Raw genomic sequence first — 12,725 nt, 5'->3', positions numbered from 1 at the left:
CTCAGTACTACGCATGCGTTTTCCCCCCTGGATCGAGGCCCCCTCCTGCTCACCATCAGTGCTCGTGACATCGCCCATTTTGACTTCACAGTGATGGGAAGTTTTAAGTACAGAGGAAGGGAAAGATTGGGACCCGGATCAGCCCACCGTATGATGTCGAGGTTCCATGGCAGGACTGAGCCACTTGGAAGAACATCCTTCTTTTGCAAGTGTTTCCCCCTGCATCGTTCTAAGAAGCCGTGCTTAATTATGTTTCTATTTTAAAAAATGCATTCAGGTCATGATGGGAGGAAGAGAAGTAATGGAGTGTCCTGGAAGCGTGTGCTGTGAAGCAAAGCCCCATTTTTAAGGGTCTCTTTGAAGCTTGTTGGCTTCGAAGTTTCACAAGCATGGATAGACAAGGAGGAGGAGGAGGAGGAGAAGGAGGAGGAGGAGGAGAAGATAGCTGAGGAGGAGGAGGAGGAGAAGATAGCTGAGGAGGAGGAGAGGAGGAGGAAGAGGAGGAGAAGATAGACGAGGAGGAGGAAGAGGAGGAGGAAGAGGAGGAGAGAAGGAGGAGGAAGAGGAGGAGAAGATAGACGAGGAGAAGGGGAAGGAGGAGATAGACGAGGAGGAGGGGAAGGGGAAGATAGACAAGGAGGAGGAAGAGGAGGAGGAAGAGGAGGAGAAGATAGATGAGGAGGAGGAGAGAAGGAGGAAGAGGAGAAGGAGAAAGATGAGGAGGAGGAGGAGGAAAGGAGGAGGAAGAGGAGGAGAAGATAGCTGAGGAGGAGGAGGGGAAGGAGAAGATAGACAAGGAGGAGGAAGAGGAGGAGGAAGAGGAGAGAAGGAGGAGGAAGAGGAGGAGGAGAAGATAGACTAGGAGGAGGAGGGGAAGGGGAAGATAGATGAGGAGGAGGAGCAGGAGGAGAGGAGGAGGAAGAGGAGGAGAAGATAGACAAGGAGGAGGGAGGGGGAGGAGGAGGAGGAGGGAAGGGAAGATAGATGAGGGAGGGGAGGAGGAGGAAGAGGAGAAGGAGAAGATATCTGATGAGGAGGAGAAGGGGAAGGGAGATAGATGAGGAGGACCTGCTAACCCTGATGCATCCTATGGGTCCATCATTAGCGGGGGTGGGGGAGTGGTCCTGGTTGGCTTATGTGGCACTCAGGGGACTGTACAGGGGTGCAGAAGAGTCAAGATGGTGAAGCAGAAGAGAAGCCCCACCCCTTTTGATGAGCATACAGTGGGGCAAGGCTTGATCAGCAGGTCGCAGCCTCCATTTTAAGTTTTTTGAACCTCCCCTCCTGGAATCCCCTCCACAAATGTTTAATTTTTTACATCAGGGAGGGAGGGAGGGAGATTTTACATCAGGGAGATCCTTAGAATAAAACCGCAAGCAGTTGTGTTAGAAGAATAATGGCTGTGGAATTGAGAGCCTTGATTCAGGGGTTGTGGCTAAATGCCACAGAGAATCTTTTCCACCGCAGCTGGGTCAGCTCCTTTTAAAGGCGCTTGAATCACTGCTCGCCACAATGTTTTATGGCACAGCAAGCCATATCCTGACTTTCTCCAGTCTGGGTGGTCCCCTTCGTCTATCTCCTCCTCCTCCTCCTTCCCTTTCTCCTCCTCCTCCTCCTTCTCCGTCTCTTCCTTCATTTCTCCTTCTCCTTCCCTTTCTCCTTCTCCTTCTCTTCCTTCATTTCTTCCTCTCCTTCTCCTCCTCCTTCTCCTTCCCTTTCTCCTCCTCCTCCTCCTTCCCTTTCTCCTCCTCCTCCTCCTTCTCCGTCTCTTCCTTCATTTCTCCTTCTCCTTCCCTTTCTCCTTCTCCTTCTCTTCCTTCATTTCTTCCTCTCCTTCTCCTCCTCCTTCTCCTTCCCTTTCTCCTCCTCCTCCTCCTTCTCTGTCTCTTCCTTCATTTCTTCATCTTCTCCTTTTCCTTCTCCATCTCCTTCCCTTTCTCCTTCTCCTTCTCCTCCTCCTTCTCCTTCCCTTTCTCCTCCTCCTCCTCCTCCTCCTCCTCCTCCTCCTCCTCCTCCATCTCTTCCTTCATTTGTTCCTCTCCTTCTCCTTTTCCTTTTCCTTCTCCATCTCCTTTCCTTTCTCCTCCTCCTCCGTCTCTTCCTTCATTTCTTCTTCTCCTTCTCCTTCCCTTTCTCCTTCTCCTCCTCCCCACAGAACAAATAATTTTAATACCATTTTCCTTTCTGTAGCTACGGAATATCTACACGATACAAAACCGGCATGGTCTTTGTTGTATGTGAAAATCATAAATAGGAGAGTCAAAATTTCACAGAGCCTTACAACCCTCTTTGCAAATTATTCCGTTCCCTGCAAAACAATTTCAGAAACAATCATACTTGTAAGTACACACACACATAAAATAAATTGTAAATTTGCTGCCAGTAATTTCTGAGCTGATAACATGAATAAATCTTTCTGAATTAAAGGCAGAAATAATTTTAATACCATTTTCCTTTCTGTAGCTAGGGAATATCTACACGAGACAAAACCAGCATGGTCTTTGTTGTATGTGAAAATCATAAATAGGAGAGTCAAAATTTCATGAAACATTACCACCCTGTTGTTTGCAAATTATTCCTTGTTCCCCACAAAACAATTTCAGAAACAATCATGCACACACACACACATAAATTGTAAATTTGCTGCCAGCAATTTTTGAGCTCATAACTTGAATAAATCTTTCTCAATTAAAGGCAGAAATGTGGAAAACTTATTAGTTTCATAAAGATGCCTTTTACGTATCTTCCCCCAAACCCCTCCATACTTGCTGGATATTTTCTGATGCATCAGATGATCCCTCACTTGATCAGTGTTTTGTAAAGTTATTCAGAAAAGTGTTTGGATTGTAATTATTCATTTTAAAAAAAATTGTACTTGTTCTGTTATGAGTAGGGTTTTTTCCCTTCCAAATTTCATTTTCATGTTACCACTTTGCTGCAGATATTTTAATCTATTGGATGGTCTTGAAAGCCAATGAGGATCATTCAGTTGTGGCAGGTCACAAAGGGAATCAAGGGACAAACAAGCACACTCATTCTGCCTAACAAAGTGTTGATTGTATTTCATACCTGGACCTTATATTTTGTGATTTTTATATTTTGTTGATTTTGTATTTTGTGATTTAAAAAAAAAAAGTTATATGGCTGCACATTGTCTTTTATTTTTATCCTGGATTTTGGAGGAGAAATTGAATGCTATTCAGAATTGGCTCTGATTTGAGTGGCTTATAAGACAAGCTGGGAAGAAGGAAGGGGGGGGAAGGAGGGAAGAAAAGGTGAGAAACAGAAAAAGGAAGGAAGGAAGGAAGGGGAAGAGAAGGAAAGGAAAGGAAAGGAAAGGAAAGGAAAGGGAGAAAGAAGAAAGAAAAAGAAAGGAAGGAAGGAAGGAAGGAAGGAAGGAAGAAAGAAAGAAAGAAAGGGAGGGAGGGAAGGAGGGAGGGAGGGAGGAAAAGGTGAGAAAGAGAGGGAGGAAGGGAGAGAGGGAGGGAGGGAAAGGTGAGAAAGAGAGGGAGGAAGGGAGAGAGGGAGGGAGGGAAAGGTGAGAAAGAGAGGGAGGAAGGGAGAGAGGGAGGGAGGAAAAGGTGAGAAAGAGAGGGAGGAAGGGAGAGAGGAGGGAGGGAAAGGTGAGAAAGAGAGGGAGGGAGGGAAAGGTGAGAAACAGAAAAAAGGAGGGAGGGAGGAAGGAAGGAAGGAAGGAAGGGAGGGAGGGTTTGAAGAGGTAGTTTCTCTTTTCTAGTTGAGGCTCAAAACTCTGGCACATTTACAGCTGCAGCAGCACCCCTCCAGTTACGCCTACCTGGATCACCAGCCTCGCAAGGAAAGATGTGTCCCTTTCAATGTCAATTTTTCAGTGTCACCAGAATCAGAGGCTACCCTGACATTAGACCGTTTTTTTCCCCCTGGATGAGCTTGTCAGAGCCATGATTTACATATCCCAGCATACAAATGACAAAAGTGTCAAGTCTCATTTTCCAGGCTGCTGAGAACAGAACTGTTCACCCAAAAGACAGCAGTGGTGAGGCATTCAGAACTTAGCACTGGCATGATTTGATAGGGGTGCAGTATTGGGGGGTTCAAGAACTCAGGGGAAATGCAAATGTGAGATGCTGTCCCCAGGAAAGTCTCCCAGCTCCAAATCTTTCAGCAGGATATGGTCAAAAAAGTCAGCATGGCAGCTGTAATAGTGGAATTGAACCCACACAACACACATTAAAAATGGACAGAACCTGGATCCCACCACTGTGGCCACCATCTTGGTTCTTTTGACTGTGCCCTGTGGGTGCTCCTGTCCAGCTCTGAAACCCAGAGACTCATCCCCAAAGTTTTAAGTTTGATTTGAAGGGGAAGGAAGGAAGGAAGGAAGGAAGGAAGGAAGGAAGGAAGGAAGGAAGGAAGGAAGGAAGGAAGGAAGGAAGGAAGGAGCAACTTTCCTTCGACCTCCAGCATCATTCCCATCTCACATCTTTTGCTTATTTTTTACTGATTACAGCAATTTAAATATCACCTACCACTTGATTCTAGGTAGTCTATACTTCTAAACCCACATCAGTCCAGTTCATGGGACATAACTGATCAAACAAATAAATTTTATTGTTTGTATCTATTGTTATAGTATTAATTTTATTGTAAACCACCCAGAGTCGGTTTATTCGTTGAATAATAAATAACTAAACCCGCAGACTTCTCCAACCACCATCAGCTACCAGAGATTCTCCAGTCCAAATGCCTTATTTAAGGGGAGTGTTTCCACAGCTTCTTTGTGGGCGTCTGGGGAACAGTCCCTAAGATGACATGGGAAAACTAAACTGGCTGATTTTCTCCAAGGTGGGTATTATTGCCCAACATCCTGTATCTCCAGCGTTCATGTTATTGTTAGGGTTTACGTCATCTCCTGAGGGCAACTTGGTGCTGGAACCTACGCTGCTTCTCTTCCAAGCCATCCTCAGCTGTTCCTAAGCCAATTTCAGAAATTCCAGTCTGCATCTCAGCGGGGTTGGGGTGCTGCTCAGCATAGGCTAAGGCCTCATTGACCTCTTGCTGACCAGCCTCTGCGTGGACAAGTCCACCAGTCAACCTGTGCCTACCTTCTCCTTCCAGGGATTGCTCCCTCCTCACTAGACCCCATACCTTTCCTTTGCTTTCCCAGATGTTCACACATCTGGATTCCTTCACAGCCCCTTCCCACTATCTCCTTTTCCACTAAAGCAGACCCTGTCTTATTTATTTCCCCTTGAGGTACTATTGCTGCTAATAATCCAGTAATCCAACAACAGGGAATAGGTCTCCTGTTTTGTCCCTGAGCTCATCTAGAGGAGGGTTTCTCAACCTCAGCAATTTTAAGAGGTGTGGACCAACTCCAAGAATTCTTGGAGTTGAAGTCCACACCTCTTAAAAGTTGCTGAGGTTGAGAAACCCTGCTCTAGAGATCCATGGAAACTTTTTAGCAAGGAAGGACTGGTCTCCTACAGCTATGACTCTGGACTGGACTGCATAGACTTCTGGCTTCTGTAGATCTCTGACCTCTGTAGACCCCTAAATTCTCAGCTTCGACCTGTATATTGTGGCACCAGCACTGCATCCTGCCTACCAGCCAAGATCTCACCTTCACTGAATATTTTCGGTCACTTGTGTGCAAGCACCCTACCCGTCTTCGTGCTGGAATTGCAACCCCATCACTGAACCTGTTGTATCATTCAATGAGACCTACGCGGGCCCCAGCTCTTGACTGCTTTTATTGAATGCCTGTAATAAGGCACATGCTGGTGGAGGAGACAATCTCTTCCTCTTCTAATATCCTTGAGTTTGATGGTGGGTCATGGCCACCACCTTGACTCTTTTGACCACCTCCCATGGATGCCCCAAAGTTAAGATAACCTAAGAATATAGAAGTGTGGTCCACATATAAGCAAAGCGCAAGGGAAAGGTTACAGCTATAATTTGGAGCATAGCTGTAGAAAGACTGGGCAACACTTGGTCTGAGATGGCATGAGGACCTCTGCCTTGGGCAGGGGGTTGGACTAGAAGGCCTCCAAGGTCCCTTTCAACCCTATGGTTCTATAAAATGGAAGGGTCCAAGACTGACGATAAATCTTTGATTCTGGCATTAAGATAGAGCCATCAGAGAGAAAATTGAAGGACAGAAAATAACCCATCACATTACTGGGTTAAGAGGTGAGGATAAAGCAGGGTAAAGCAAAGGAAATGGGGGGGGACGGAATCTGGAATCTCAGATTTAATCACAAAACATTCGGAAATGTTTTCATAATCAAACGACCCTGTTCCTGCTGGAGGCTGTTATTAGCCACAAACTGAAGCTATGAATAAGTTGGGCTGGGGGGGGGGGACATATCCCACATTCCCTGTTTTGGCTGCTTCTTCTGCTAAACTCGCCAGCTCCCCCCGCCCACCCCGTTTGGGGGTTGGCCAGAAAGTATGTTCAGTCTAGCAGCATGACATAGCACTAATAAATAAAATGGGGGCTTCTGGATGGGTTGTTGATGGCATGAATATAAATGAAATTTGGAACAGCAATATTTGGACAGCCCAGCCAAAAAAAAGAAAAGAAAAGAAAAGCAGGGGGGAGGGGAAGGGATGCATCAGAGGCAGACAGCCAATTTGGAGGGTTTTGGAAAAGAGTGTGATGTCTTTGTGGACGAGAGCTTTACCCACGGCTGTTAAACTTGATGACTATGTGCCAAGCGCCTTCAGGGGCACACGCACAAAATTGCTGCCACAGTGGGCATGGGCAACCTATGCTCTCCTTCACCCCTTGTAGCCCCTTCCCTCCCACCCTCCCTCCCTCCCTCCTTCCTTCCTTCCTTCCTTCTCCCTCCTCCTTCTTTTCCTTCTTCCTTCCTTTCCTCTATCTCTCTCCTCCTCTCCTTCTCCTTCTCCTCTGCCTTGTCTATCTTCTCCTTTCCTTCCTTCCTTCCTTCCTTCCTTCCTTCCTTCCTTCCTTCCTTCCTTCCTTCCTTCCTTCCCTCCCTCCTTCCCTTCCTTCCTTCCTTCCTTCCTTCCTTTCTCTTCCCCCTCCCCCCTTCCTCTCCTCTCCTCTCCTCTCTTCCTTCCCCTTCCCTTCCCTTCCCTTCCCTTCTCCTCCTCTGCCTGCCTGCTGACAGCTGTGGTTTTCTGTGGCTGATGTGGCTTTCTGTGCCTGTAGATTTATTGACCATTAAGACGAATAGGTGCAGGAACAGCCTTAGAAGCCTTTCGATCTTCTCCGCTTGATTAGACTGATACGCTTGGGCTTCTCTCTCTCTCCCTCTCTGCCGCCTTTCTTCTTCTCTCTCTCTCTCTCTCTTGTCTCTTCAACGCAGGTTTTTGCTCTTTCCCCCGCAGTGCTGGACTTGCCAAACAGTCCCCCTGCAGAGAGCAGGCCAGCCCCCTCCTTCCAGGGATTTTCAGTAGCTCACTGTGCCACCTTCTACTTTTTCACTCTCATATTTTTACTCTTGTGACTGCTAATTGATTTTTATTCTTTCTTGTGCTGCTTGCATTTTAATCCTATTGTCTCCTCCTCCTCCTTTTCATATCTTGAACATTGAAGACGGTCATGAGATTGTGGTGGGACAGAACTCCAGTAAACCAACAGACAAGCAAAGAAATAAAATCTGCCTTTCCTTTCTGGCAACTACCAGCTGCTTTCTTGCAAAAAGGATATTCCTGGTTTTCCCTTTGCATGCTTTCTTCCTGCATTGAGTTGTAACCTTGTAATGCTTTCTTTAAAAAAAAAAAATGCCTTGTTCTGTTTGGAAAAAAAACTAGCCATAATTGAAATGGGAGGCATAGAGGCTGGTGGTCCATACTGTATCATCTGCAAGTGAGGAACAAGAACGGAGTGTCTATCCTCCTGTTCTTTTTTTTTCTTTTTTTTTGAGCTTCCTGGATTTATCTGGTTAGCCACTGTGGGATGCAGGTTTAGCTGCCCGCAGATCCATCTGCTCTTCGGAAGGGAACAGCTTTGAAATAAGGAACAGATGTTCACCTGTCAGGGAAGAAGAGTTGCTTTAGAGAGCCCAGCTTTTGAGCTACTGGAAAACAACTCATTTGCTGCCCATCGGGCTACAATTTTTCCTCTTTGTGACGATGGACAAGAAGTGCAGCCAGGGCTGCATCATGACTGGTGGGCCTGACGCACTTTTGCCTTTGTGGCCCCCTCCCTAAAAAAAATAGCATTAAAAATCACATTTCATATGATTTACAATATTTTCTCAGTGGCATTTGGCAAACAGTAGAACTGAGCTTTTAAGGCGCTTGGCATGCATATTGGGTTGGTCTTGGATGGCTTTGTGTTCGATGCGCTGCGTATATTTTCAAGGCCAAAAGGCAAGGCATTGAAATTAAGGGCTTCTATTTCATGTTTACTCTTTCTGATGCTAAAATAATTTTCACGGGCCCTAGGCAGGGTGCCTAGGGTGGCTGATGGATAAGTCGATCTTGGGCACAGCAGGGAGATTAATCCCAGCCCAATCCTGGGTGCATCGTTCTCCTCGGCGTCCCACGATTCCTGCTAGCAGGGTGTTCATTAGCCAATTCTAGCACAGAAGCTGGATGCATAGAAAAACAGCTTGGTTCCCTCTTGCTGAAAGATCATTTTTGGAGAAGAGCTGTGAAGGGACAGGAAGACAAGACTCGGCTTTGGGGTATTTGAGATTTAGGGAATTTTACTGATGTTGTGGTTTGGGGCCTACAATATGGGAAGCATTCCAACCTGTGATATCCTTATGGAATCTGCAAAGAGCTGCTTCGGTTAGAGAAAAAGGAAGCGTTCCATGAGTGCAATTCCTGGCATTGCATTGTCTTCTTCTGGGATGATTATCAAGGGTGGCCGACCACCCTGAGATCTCCTAGTGGTCCCCCATCCACTAGGATTTCCTAGTGGTCCCCCATCCACAAGTGCTGACCAGGTTCAACCCTGCCCTGCTTAGCTTTTTCAATCTACCCAGCTGGGACATTTGCTGTGCCAACATTTATCCAAACAGAAGTGTGGGACAAAATGCAACCAAACCCAAAATGCAATCCATTTCTCTTGATCTAAAAATGCCTTTCGGTTCAGAATGATATCCTGTCTTCCTGAAGGGTACACTTTGATGTGAATCCAGAAGCTGCAGTGGTGCAGGTGTGTGTGTCTGTGTCTGCAAATCTCAGCAATAGGAGGATTACCAGTGAGGTCTATACACTGCTCCAGTTTCACGCTCCTCACTTCCCTGAAAAACCAGAATCTTTGTCCTACTGCTGAAAAATGGGACATTTCAGACCAGCCTTAACTCTAGCACTCTTAAATTTTGCTATTTCTTTTCCACTTTGTTCTGTAACAGGCAGGAGGTAATGAATATCATGCCAACCTTAATTTACAAAGGAGAGTGTCAGGCCTGAATTATACTATACTACTCAAAATTTCTAATTAAGGTAGGACACAGTTTGGTTAATCCTTGGATGGGAGACCACCAGGAATCTCATGGGGAAAAAAATCATGGAAGATTCCAAAATTTCTCCTTTTTTCTATTAGTTTTGACTTCATTTGATGCAAGAGAATTTGATTTCCAAATTGTCCGCATTCGTGCACTTATTCAGATATAAGGGGATCAAGTAGTGTGTGTGAATGTCCTGCCTTTTGTTGCACCAACCTCTCTCCATGATCTGCAGCCATCATGGCTTCTAACACTTTGAATCCCCAAAGGAGGACCTTCTCCTGGGGAATTGTTGAAAGTGTGATTGTGGGCAAAGAGGCAGATTGCAAAAGGATGCAAATTGTGCAATAGAAATACCCACCAGAAGCCATCTTCTTTGCCCTCTGCAACAAACCAACCAAGAGAGTAAGGTAGAAAAATAGAACCCTCTTTTGCAGAGGAAGAAAACTGTGGGCGAGATTTCAGCATCACAGCAACCCCGTTTGATCAAAAAGAGATCGATCTCAAGAGCATCTTGCATGGGGCAAAGTCGTGTTTCTGCTGCTGTTGTGGGAGGCATGAATTATTTCTTTAACAGACCCCGCAGGCCTTCAGGGCAGGCTGTCCTGTGAAATGAGATGAAATTGTGGACAGGGCAAAGCATGTTGGAGGGCTTATCTCGCGAAAGGTGATGAGCAGTATGCCGACGTTACCAACGTCCAGTCATGGAACAGATGTGAAAATGAAAAATCAGGGAAGAACAGCCACAGGGAAGATTGTCACGAGCCCGGAAAGGCCGTTATCCAGTCACCGAGGCCCCAGAGTTCTACTTTAGGGCATGGCGTTGAATTAACTTGTGCAACTCCCAGCCACTGGAGCATTAGATTTTGAAAACTGGGAAGCAGAGCCGCAAAGAAGAGGCTGGCTGGTTGCTGTGAGCTGAATGTGAACTCCTGAGAAGTCAACAGCGGATAAAGGAAGCTGGCCAACAAGCAATTCTTGTGAGCTCTAGAAATGAGAACTACCATGGTTGGCAAGAGGACAGGAGGACGTCTAGATTGAGCCATGCCATGATCCGATGCAGCTCTTCGCAGGCCTTCAGAATTGAACAGCTGTTTAGAAGATAACATCTCCAAGTTGATCTCAGCTCTTCACAACTTTATGCCATTTTCTTGGCCATGAAACAGAAGGCGTTTTAATTAACTATTTCCAGGATTTATTTTTTTACTTCGTCGTCCAGCCTTTGGATTTCCTTGTGGTTTCCTATCCGAGGCCTAACCCAGTTATAGGATTGTTGAGTTGGATGGGACCTTAGAGGTCACCCAGTCCAACCCCTTGCTTCTTCCAGTCTTTTGACCACCATTCTACCTTTACTTGTGGCTGACCTTCATTTCAAAGGCCTGGCTTCTCTTCTGGGGCAGGGCAGGGCTCATCTCTTCAAAGGATGCAGGTAGGAGGAAACTCAAAGGCACTTTTGCTGGTGTGTATCTGTCCTCCCACACGCTGATTGGGAGGTTTCTCAATACCTTTGGAAAACAAGCATCTACAATACACAGAATAACTATAATTAGCCTTGCCAGAGAATAGTGAATCTGTCAATCACAGACTCTCTGCACTGAAGGAGGAAAACACCAAGATAGAAAACCTTCTCTATCTGTTATATAAGCTTAAAACGTTAGCCTGTAATAGTTGACTTTTTTCCCTCTCCAGTTCCCTGGGCTGCATTTCATTTATAATTTGTCCATAACTCAACTAAATTTTCATCCTGAACTGATTGATTGACAGCAGCAATAGAGTTCTCTTGGAATGTCTCCAAAATTGACCAATCAGAAGTCTAGCTACACTGGGGACCAATCAGCAGCCTGGCTCGAGGACAGGCCAATCAGGAACCGGTTTTCTTGGAATTTCTTCAAAAAAGACCAATCGGAAATCTATCTCAGTGAGGAAGCAATCAGGAAACAGCCTTCTTAGACTGCTGTGACATGGACCAATCACAGATCAGCTTGTGAGGTTCAAATATAAGAGCCCCGTCAATCCTTGTTCAGTTGCTGAGAAGTACCCTCAGTCTTTTTTCATTTTTTCTGGTTTTAATGCTGGCCATCTTGGGTTTTAGAAAAGGTTTTCAAGAAAAGATTGGGCAACCATTTGTCCAAGATGGTATGAGGAGTCCTGCCTTGGGCAGGGGGTCAGACTAGAAGACCTCCAAGGTCCCTTCCAACCCCATGACTCTATGATACGCCTATTTCCAGATTTGCTTCCTTTTTTTTTCTTTTTAAAAATGTATTTATTTTATGCATACTCAACTAGCAAGTCAATTTTAAACTTAAAAAAAGAAACAACCCTAAACAAATTAAAATATACAAATGAAGAAAGAAAAGAAAGAAGAAAAAATGTTATTCCTTCTTGTTCCTCCTCCCTTAAATTCCCCCCATGAAGAAATTAAGTCTCTTAGACAGAGCTCAGTTGACTGACTTCAAGCACACCATATTTGAAATTTTTCCTGTTGATTCTCCTCAAAGCCTTTGTTAAATGCCTATAACTCAATATATTACCGCACTCTTAATTTCCGTTGATAGCTCCACCTCCTGACACTAAAACTCAATAAAATGCTTTCTGCTGTTGTTTCTATAACTTCCTCCCCTCTGTTCGCATTGTCATGTAAAAAGCTGACCTGGGTACAAGCAATGTATTTAAAGCATGTATTAAAAAAGCTGTAAGTGGTGAGGGGGTGAGAAGGGTAAAAAGAGAAGTGCCTGTGCTATGCCCCTCCCAGTCCTGGAATTCAAATGATATTTAAAGTATCATTGCATTTTGATCTGTCTGCAAATGCTGCTAATTCTCTTAATAGGTATCACAGCCCACCCTGTTCTCCTTTGGAAGCAATTTCAAAAGCAAATTCTCTCCTTGATTTAGGAATGAGATAGCTCTGCCAGAGCTTAGAGAAAACATCCATTTTTTCCCCATTTCTCTACTGTTCCTCTACAGGTAGTCCTCATTTAACAGCCATTCATTTAGTGATGGTTTGGACTTACGATGATGCTGAAAAAAATGGCTTACGACAGGTCCTCACACTTATGACTGTTGCAGCATCCCTGAGGTCACGTGATCATGATTTGGGTGCTTGGCAATCAGTTTGCATTGAAGACTGTCACATTGTCACATGGTCACGTGATCGTCATTTTCGACCTTCCCGGCCGGTTTCTGGCAGGCAAAATCAATGGGGGACTGTGGGATTCACTTAACGTGGTTTGCTTAATGCCTGTGGTGATTCACTTAACGACCACTGCAAAAAAGGTCATAAAATCGGGTCTGATTTGCTTAGTAACCAAAATTCCA

General features: G+C 45.3%; 1 long non-coding RNA gene across 1 annotated transcript in view; it reads right to left on the bottom strand.

The window, feature by feature from the left end:
* Positions 1 to 12,455: 12,455 nt before the first annotated feature.
* LOC134497606 (uncharacterized) overlaps positions 12,456 to 12,725 on the bottom strand; it is a 293,428-nt gene continuing 293,158 nt past the window's right edge. Inside the window, exon 3 of the long non-coding RNA XR_010067925.1 lies at positions 12,456 to 12,509. This is a non-coding gene — a long non-coding RNA (uncharacterized LOC134497606). The remainder of the gene's footprint in view (positions 12,510 to 12,725) is intronic.

Source organism: Candoia aspera, chromosome 4, assembly GCF_035149785.1.
Source record: "Candoia aspera isolate rCanAsp1 chromosome 4, rCanAsp1.hap2, whole genome shotgun sequence".
Lineage (NCBI taxonomy): Eukaryota > Metazoa > Chordata > Lepidosauria > Squamata > Boidae > Candoia > Candoia aspera.
This window is presented reverse-complemented; position numbering and strand designations above follow the sequence as displayed.